The sequence below is a fragment of the Entelurus aequoreus genome, linkage group LG01 (assembly GCF_033978785.1).
Source record: "Entelurus aequoreus isolate RoL-2023_Sb linkage group LG01, RoL_Eaeq_v1.1, whole genome shotgun sequence".
NCBI lineage: Eukaryota > Metazoa > Chordata > Actinopteri > Syngnathiformes > Syngnathidae > Entelurus > Entelurus aequoreus.
In genome coordinates this window covers 65,659,260-65,669,259 of record NC_084731.1, presented here as the reverse complement: position 1 = coordinate 65,669,259, position 10,000 = coordinate 65,659,260, and the positions used below count along the sequence as shown (strand labels likewise).

At 33.8% G+C, this 10,000-nt stretch overlaps 1 pseudogene; it reads right to left on the bottom strand.

Annotated features, from left to right (window-relative positions):
* Positions 1–3,964: 3,964 nt before the first annotated feature.
* Positions 3,965–10,000, bottom strand: part of LOC133655877 (twist-related protein 2-like) — a 65,017-nt pseudogene continuing 58,981 nt past the window's right edge.

The window sequence follows — 10,000 nt, the reverse complement described above, 5'->3', positions numbered from 1 at the left end:
TCCGACTGTTTCTCCCTCCAACAAAGAAGGAATAAATGACATACATTTGAAAAATGTGTGGGTTATTTCACTAAATATTTTACAACAATTTTATACACTAGAAATAATGCAGCATTCACCACAATTATTTGTCTACTAATATATTTATTTTACCATAATGTAATCGTCTTTATTTGAATTAAGATTATGTTCATTTCTTCAAAGACTACACTATAGTGTACACAGTATATAAACACTATATTGTACTATATATATACTACACTATAGTGTACACAGTATATAAACAGTACTATACTATATTATACTATATATACTACACTATAGTGTACACAGTATATAAACAGTACTATACTATACTATATATATACTACACTATAGTGTACACAGTATACTATACTATATATATATATATACACTACACTATAGTGTACACAGTATATAAACAGTATACTATACTATATATATATTACACTATAGTGTACACAGTATATAAACAGTATATATACTATATATATACTACACTATAGTGTACACAGTATATAAACAGTATTGTCAAAGTTTGTAGGTGACGAACCCCAAGATGCAGAGATGATGGCAGGCATTGAATGGGAAAACATGATTTAATTCCGATACTACAGCAAAAAACAAACAAAAGGGAACAAACAAAAGGCGCGCACAAGGCGGAGAACAAACTAGGCTATAAACTAAAATAGCACAAAGGCTAACTGTCGACAAGAAACAAAAACACTTACTGTGACACGAAGGAACTAGGAATAGAGCGGAGTGAACAAAAGTAGACAGAGCTACCACGAAGTATAGTGACAGGTAGTAGTGACATTGACAGGTAGACACTACAATGACAAATAGGTAGAAGGTAAGTGACAAGTATTGTAAAGACATTGATCCAGCAGTGACTGGAGGGCAGGACAGGTTTAAATAGCAGCTGGCTGACTGGCACCAGGTGTGGCCAGGTGCCAATCAGCCACAGCTGAGGGGACAAAACACTCAGGGAACATAATCAGGAAATGAAGACAAAATAAAAGCACTGACAGGAAACTAAGACAAACGCAGAGGAAAAACTAAAACATAGCCAAAAATGTGTGTGATGTAAATATAAACGGAATATAATGATTTGCAAATCATTTTCAACCCTTATTCAGTTGAATATGCTACAAAGACAAAATATTTGATGTTCAAACTGATAAACTTTTTTTTGTTGCAAATAATCATTAACTTTAGAATTTGATGCCAGCAACACGTGACAAAGAAGTTGGGAAAGGTGGCAATAAATACTGATAAAGTTGAGGAATGCTCATCAAACACTTATTTGGAACATCCCACAGGTGAACAGGCAAATTGGGAACAGGTGGGTGCCATGATTGGGTATAAAAGTAGATTCCATGAAATGCTCAGTCATTCACAAACAAGGATGGGGCGAGGGTCACCACTTTGTCAACAAATGCGTGAGCAAATTGTTGAACAGTTTAAGAAAAACCTTTCTCAAGCAGCTATTGCAAGGAATTTAGGAAGTTCACCATCTACGGTCCGTAATATCATCAAAGGGTTCAGAGAATCTGGAGAAATCACTGCACGTAAGCAGCTAAGCCCGTGACCTTCCATCCCTCAGGCTGTACTGCATCAACAAGCGACATCAGTGTGTAAAGCAGGGGTCCCCAAACTTTTTGACTCGGGGGCCGCATTGGGTTAAAAAAATTTGGCCGGGGGCCAGGCTATGTATATATATATATATATATATATATATATATATATATATATATATATATATATATATATATATATATATATATATATATATATATATATATATATATATATATATATATATATATATATATGTGTGTGTGTACGTATATATACATATATACATTGTCTTTATAATCCGTTTTGTCATTTAACATCAATTAACATTGATGTTCATCAACATTTAACATTGTCACGTTATCGATGGGAAAATTCATTTTTAGACAATATGATTTGCCTGAGCGACTAGGAGACACCAAGAGTAACAAGCGGTAGAAAATGGATTAGAAAGGAAAGATTAAAAAAAAAAAAAATTATTTTTTTAACTGTGGGCCGGATTTTGTATGCTGGGGGGCCGGATCCGGCCCGCGGGCCGTAGTTTGGGGACCCCTGGTGTAAAGGATATCACCACATGGGCTCAGGAACACTTCAGAAACCCACTGTCAGTAACTACAGTTGGTCGCTGCATCTGTAAGTGCAAGTTAAAACTCTCCTATGCAAGGCGAAAACCGTTTATCAACAACACCCAGAAACGCTGTCGGCTTCGCTGGGCCTGAGCTCATCTAAGATGGACTGATACAAAGTGGAAAAGTATTCTGTGGTCTGACGAGTCCACATTTCAAATTGTTTTTGGAAACTGTGGACGTCGTGTCCTCCGGACCAAAGAGGAAAAGAACCATCCGGATATTTATAGGCTCAAAGTTAAAAAGCCATCATCTGTGATGGTATGGGGGTGTATTAGTGCCCAAGACATGGGTAACTTACACATCTGTGTAAGCGCCATTAATGCTGAAAGGTAAATACAGGTTTTAAAAAAATAAAAATATATATATATATGTATTTTTTTTTCCCCTCGTTAAAAAATATAATCATGTGTGCTTACGGACTGTATCCCTGCAGACTGGATTGATCTATATTGATATATAATGTAGAACCAGAAATATTAATAACAGAAAGAAACAACCCTTTTGTGCGAATGAGTGTAAATGGGGGAGGGAGTTTGTTTGGGTTGGTGCACTAATTGTAAGTGTATCTTGTGTTTTTTATGTTGATTTAATTAAAAAAAATAAAAATAAAAAATATTTTTTTATTTCTTGTGCCCAGTACCAATCGATCCACGGACCGGTACCGGGCCGCGGTCCGGTGGTTGGGGACCACTGCACTACACTATAGTGTACACAGTATAGCAACATTTATATGACGTCAATGTTTTCACTTGAAATGGATATATTCTATTTCTTGCAACAAATAGTCGTTATTCTTTCTCAGCGCCCACGTCTTCCTTTTGTGTCCCAAAATATTCGAGCGCATATTCAAACACACGTGCAGCAATCAGCAATCTTATATTCAAAAATACAAAATGGTTTTGTTTGGACAAAATTATACATTTAATATATTTGTATTTATTTATTTCCAAACCACATCCTGAGTTATGGATTATCAAAATGTTTTCATTTATTTAATTCCAGCGCCTCCTCACACTATAACATGTTATTTTTCAAAATAATAGTACATTTACTTATCTGTGTTTTTAATTATTACCATCTTTATTTCAGCACAACATTCCCAAAAGGCTCAACTATATACTCAGACTAGGCAGCAATTAATTCATATTTTGGTTCATAGATAATATAATAAATTATTTATTGAAGAAAAAACATAATTAATAATGTTAATGTTAACACTACACCCTGACTCAACCATAAAGTCATACTCAAATTGCAAAGATGCCTAAATGCTTTAATTACAAAACCATGTGTAATTAATAACAATACATTTATGTCCTTTTTTTTTTCTAACTTCAGCACTTTAACCCAATAAAAAAAAAATCATAAATGTACTTTCTCTTGTCAAAAATAAAGGCCATAATTAAAAGCATTATTTTACCCATTTCCCAAAAAGCTCAACCGTATTAGAATAGGCAGTAAATATATTTATAATATATATCCTTTTTAGTTTGAGCACTACATCCCCCTTTTCTTTCCTGAAATACTCAACTATCAAGTCAAACTCAAGTTTATATGCAACAAATGTTTCATTACCAATATTACCAATAATATATATATTTCTGATGAATTATTTGATCCTATATTATCACCGCATGCGCAGTTTTACTTCCAGAATGAGTCAAGTATTAACTATTTATCAAGCAAGCAAGCTGTAAAAAAGAAAAAGAAAAAGAAAAAAGTTTATTGTCCACAGGAGTTGACACAACAAATACACAAACAAACTATACAAACAATCAAAGATAATTTCTGCACAAAATAATCTTTTCAACGTGGCTGAGATCCCAATTTGTCACACTTTTCTTTTTTTTCCTTTACAAAATAAGAGTTGAAAGCGTGAGAAGAAGATGGTTCCTTTCCCGCAAAGCGTCGCCATTGGCCGTGCCGTAGTCCATTTATCCACAAAAGAAGCGTGTGATTGGGCCTCTGGGGGGAGGGGGGAGGGGGGGTCACGTGACCCAGCTTATTATGTAAACAAGAAAGAAAAACATTCATTGGCTGCGTCCGCCTGCCTTCTTGGTCCCTCGCCCGCGTCTCCTCGGGGCCATTGTTCGCCGTCAAGGGTCCACTTCCACGTCTCGCTGTCACCAGCGTGTCCGTGGAAAAGTGTCAGTGGGAGCGAGGACTTTTCGTCGACAATTTTCCATTTGTTGGCGTTCTGCAGAGAAAAGGGAAGATGAGCGAATATTTAATTTCCATGTGGCAGCGAGTGTCTATTATTAAATAATGTCTATTATTCAATCATTTCTTCAAAACAAGGCCAGATGATGATGATTATTATTACTGCTAATTATGCACAGAGCAAGAAACGGCATCATTACCATTAATCTTTTTATTTTATTTTATTGTTTTAAGCATTGTTTCTTAACCCTTAATATTTGTTTCTCACAGCGGTACTCAGTTGTAATGCACTTTTCCACCACTTGTGGCAGTCATGACAACATCAAACAAAGTCTGGAGCTAAAGTCATAAAGAAGTTTCTTAAAGTGCAAAAATTATGACTCAAGTGGTGAAGTTGTATTTTCATTAGCACTTTAATTTTATTGACAGTTTAGTTAAGAAACATATTTAATATTAATTTAGTTGATTTATTTTAGCACAACATAATTGTATGTAAATGTATTTTTCATCAGTTATTTTTTCTAATCAGCCTGACCTAAGCCTAAGGTTTATGTGTTAAATAAATAATAATGAATAAACACATGGTTTTATATCATCTGACAAGGTAGTAAACTGTAATTATGTCAAAAAAATAATGATTAAATGAAGAGTAAGATGACTAATTCTGTGCTAATATTGGAGTGGGCCCCAGGCCCCGGGGGTAAAAAGGTTAAGAACCCTGGTTTTAAGTACTTTGTGTTATTGGCTTGAAGCTATCCATTATTTTAGTCATGTGTTAGTTCAATTAATGGAGTAAGCTGCTGCTCACTGCTCCCCTCACCTCCCAGGGGGTGATTAAGAGTGATGGGTCAAATGCAGAGAATAATTTCGCCACACCTAGTGTGTGTGTGACAATCATTGGTACTTTAACTTAAACTTTTGATCAGATAAAACACGCTGCGTTTTTTTAGGGGAAATAATTGAAATCAACATTTTGTCTGCTTGCTAATAAATTCCCACCATCAACATTGAAATTGCATTTTTTAAAAGATGACGTAAAATAAAATAAATCACAGCAGCCACACGCCACCGCTCTCATGTTCGCTCTATTGCAGTGAGCGTGTGGAAACTAAGTATGTGTGTTTAAAGTTCCAGGCACTCATTGGGTCTGAATTGTATTAGTTATATTGTATTCGTTATATTCATTAAGCAAGCAAAATAATATAACTCAAATGTTTTTTGTACTTAAATGAATCCAATAATTCATTTTATTTTGAATGAAATATTCCTAATAGTTGTTTCTTCTTACAGGTCAGTTTTATAGTTATCATTTACAAACAATCAAACTAAATTCAACTAAATATGTTTTCCTTAATATGTTTTCTTTCATTTTCTAATAGGTAACGAATAAAAATTGTAATACTTTGTACAAATAAAAATAAAAATATAATATTAGATTATTCTGGTCATCCAATAATCCATCGATGAGTTTGACAAACTTTATTGATCCACAAAGGAAATGGTTCTGTTATGAAATAAGATCAAACAAATGACATATTTACGGGAAAAACACTTGAAATAAACATTGTGTCTGCTTGCCATAATTGATTGTTTATCATAAATACACATCAATATTGAAATGATGTGTGCATTAATAATATCAATAATTCTTTAAAAAACAATCCCACTCTGACACCAGCTCTATTTCAAGTTCCGGATTTGATAAATTTTTATTAGTTACACTCATTAATCGATTAATCAAAACAACATATAAATCAATCTTAGCTTTTTTTCCCAATCAATCAATTAATGCAGCCCTAATTCCATCCATCCATTCTCTACCGCTTGTCCCTATTGAGGTGGCGGGGGGTTCTGGAGCCTATCCCAGCTGCACATGGGTGGAAGGCGGGGTACACCCTGGACAAGTCACCACCTCATCACAGATAGACAACATTCACACACTAGGGACCATTTAGTGTTGCCAATCAACCTATCCCCAGGTGCACGTCTTTGGAGGTGGGAGGAAGCCGGAGTAGAACCCACGCAGTCACGGGGAGAATATGCAAACTCCAAACAGAAAGATCCCGGGCCCGGGATTAAACCCAAGACCTTCTTATTGTGAGGCACATGCATTAACCCCTGTTCCACCGTGCTGCCCTAATTATAACATACAATTATGAATATTTTCATAATTTCATAGTTATATGTAATTATATAGTTATGATAGTTATGATATGTTCTGCTATAATTATGATATAGTTATTATGATATAGTTATTATGTTATGTTATATTTATTTTGTTACATGTTATGATATAGTTATTATGTTATGATATAGTTATATGTTATGATATAGTTATTATGTTATGATACAGTTATATGTTATGATATAGTTATTATGTTATGATATAGTTATTAGGTTATGATAGAATTATGATAGTTTTATGATATAGTTATTATATACTGTAGTTGTTATATATTATATGTTATGATATAGTAATGATATGTTATGATATAGTTATGATATAGTTATGGTTTGTTATGATATAGTTATGTTTTTAGATAGTTATGATATAGTTGTGTTATGATACAGTTATTAAATAGTTATGATATAATTATATGTTATGATGTATGTATGAGATAGTTATTATATGTTATGATATAATTATTACCTATTTATGATAAGTTATGATGGTTATGATATAGTTATGTTATTAGATAGTTATGTTATGCTATAGTTATTTTATAATATAGTTGTAAGATAGTTCTGTGTAATGATATAGTTATTATATGTTATGATATAGTTATTGTTAGGATATAATTATGTTATGTTATTATGTCTTATGACATAGTTATTATGTTATGATATAGTTATTATGTTATGAAATAGTTATTATGGTATGATATAGTTATTATGGTATGATATAGTTATATGCTAAGATATAGTTATGATACAGTTATTATGTTATGATAAAGGTGTTATGTTATGATACAGTTATATGTTATAATAGTTATATGTTATGATATAGCTATGATATAATTATGATATAGTTATTATGTTATGATATGGTTATGTTATGATATAGTTATGTTACATGATATAGTTATTATGTTATGATATAGTTATGATATAGTTATGTTATAATATAGTTATGATATAATTATGTTTTGATATATTTATGATATATATATATGATATGTTATGATATAGATACACTACCGTTCAAAAGTTTGGGGTCACCCAAACAATTTTGTGGAATAACCTTCATTTCTAAGAACAAGAATAGACTGTCGAGTTTCAGATGAAAGTTCTCTTTTTCTGGCCATTTTGAGCGTTTAATTGACCCCACAAATGTGATGCTCCAGAAACTCAATCTGCTCAAAGGAAGGTCAGTTTTGTAGCTTCTTTAATGAGCTAAACTGTTTTCAGATGTGTGAACATGATTGCACAAGGGTTTTCTAATCATCAATTAGCCTTCTGAGCCAATGAGCAAACACATTGTACCATTAGAACACTGGAGTGATAGTTGCTGGAAATGGGCCTCTATACACCTATGTAGATATTGCACCAAAAACCAGACATTTGCAGCTAGAATAGTCATTTGCCACATTAGCAATGTATAGAGTGTATTTCTTTCAAGTTAAGACTAGTTTAAAGTTATCTTCATTGAAAAGTACAGTGCTTTTCCTTCAAAAATAAGGACATTTCAATGTGACCCCAAACTTTTGAACGGTAGTGTATATGTTTTGATATAGTTATAATATAGTTATGAACAAAAATCTATGTGGTGTTTACTTGCCTACGTGTCAAACAAACAAGCGAGCGTGCATCAGCATCCTTTGCATGTGCACGCACACACACCACACACACACACACACACACACACACACACACACACACACACACACACACACACACACACACACACACACACACACACACACACACACACACACACACACACAGAGTGAAGTGAGGATCATTTAGTCTAATGTCCTGGGTACCAAACCAGCAGGTTTTGAGATGAGAGGAGTTGACTAATATTTACAACAACAAAAAAAGGTTTTCTAAGTTATAAAATCATCTGATATTGTGAATGAGAGAAACTGCTGTTCTAAATGTGTCCACTGGATGTCACAATAGCAATTCTGTGAGGCCAGCAAAGGTATAAAGCCAACAGGATTGGCTGAGGCTCCTCCCCCTGCACACTAATGACATGTAAAAGTGAGGCTCCTCCCCCTGGACACTAATAACATGTAAAACTGAGGCTCCTCCCCATGCACACTAATGGCATCTAAAACTGAGGCTCCTCCCCCTGAACACTAATGACATTTAAAAGTGAGGCCCCTCCCCCTGGACACTAATGACATGTAAAAGTGAGGCTCCTCCCCCTGCACACTAATGACATGTAAAACTGAGGCTCCTCCCCCTGCACACTAATGTGAGGCTCCAACTAAACTTGACCAACTAAAGCTGTCTTTATTTTTAAGTTATCATGCCATGATTTTCTAATCACATCATTCAAACTAACATTTGGCCCCTGAACTCAAATGAAACAGAAATAAATCTTTTTTTTCCCAATAAAATTGAAGCACAAATAAAAATACTGCTTCATCATTTTTGCGCTTAAGAAACTTCTCTCTGAGCTGCAGACTTCTTCTGTTTGTGTAATACTGCCATGACTGCCACCAGTGGTGGAAATGTGTATTACACCTGAGTAGCCGTGAAACACAAACAGACCTGAGCTGAGAAACACATTATTTTTTGGTGGCCCTTTAGGGGGCGCTGACGGCTCAAAAATGGTTTCTATGGTTAACACTGATCGAGTGGTACCCAAATAGTCACTTCATCAATTATTCAAACACAGTGTTACTGTTCCAACTGTGTGCAATGTTACAGTGACCAAAAATAGTAAATATGCGTCTTAAATAATACCTATGCCTCGTTTTTAATGACTACATAGGTCTACTACACTACTGTATTTAAATATTGTCATGATGGTGGTACTTAATGAATACTTAGGTCTACTACAATACAGTATTTTAATGTTGTCATTATGGTGGTACTTAATGAATACTTAGGTCTACTACACTACTGTATTTAAATATTGTCATGATGGTGGTACTTAATGAATACTTAGGTCTACTACAATACAGTATTTTAATGTTGTCATTATGGTGGTACTTAATGAATACTTAGGTCTACTACACTACTGTATTTAAATATTGTCATGATGGTGGTACTTAATGAATACTTAGGTCTACTACAATACAGTATTTTAATGTTGTCATTATGGTGGTACTTAATGAATACTTAGGTCTACTAAACTACTGTATTTTAATGTTGTCATTATGGTGGTACTTAATGAATACTTTGGTCTACTACACTACTATATTTTAATGTTGTCATTATGGTGGTACTTAATGAATACTTTGGTCTACTACACTACTGTATTTTAATGTTGTCATTATGGTGGCAGTTAATGAATACATAGGTTTACTACACTACTGTATTTTTATGTTGTCATGATGGTGGTACTTGATGAATACTTAGGTCTACTACAGTACTGTATTTTAATGTTGTCATGGTGATACTTAAAGAATACTTAGGTCTACTACACTACTGTATTTAAT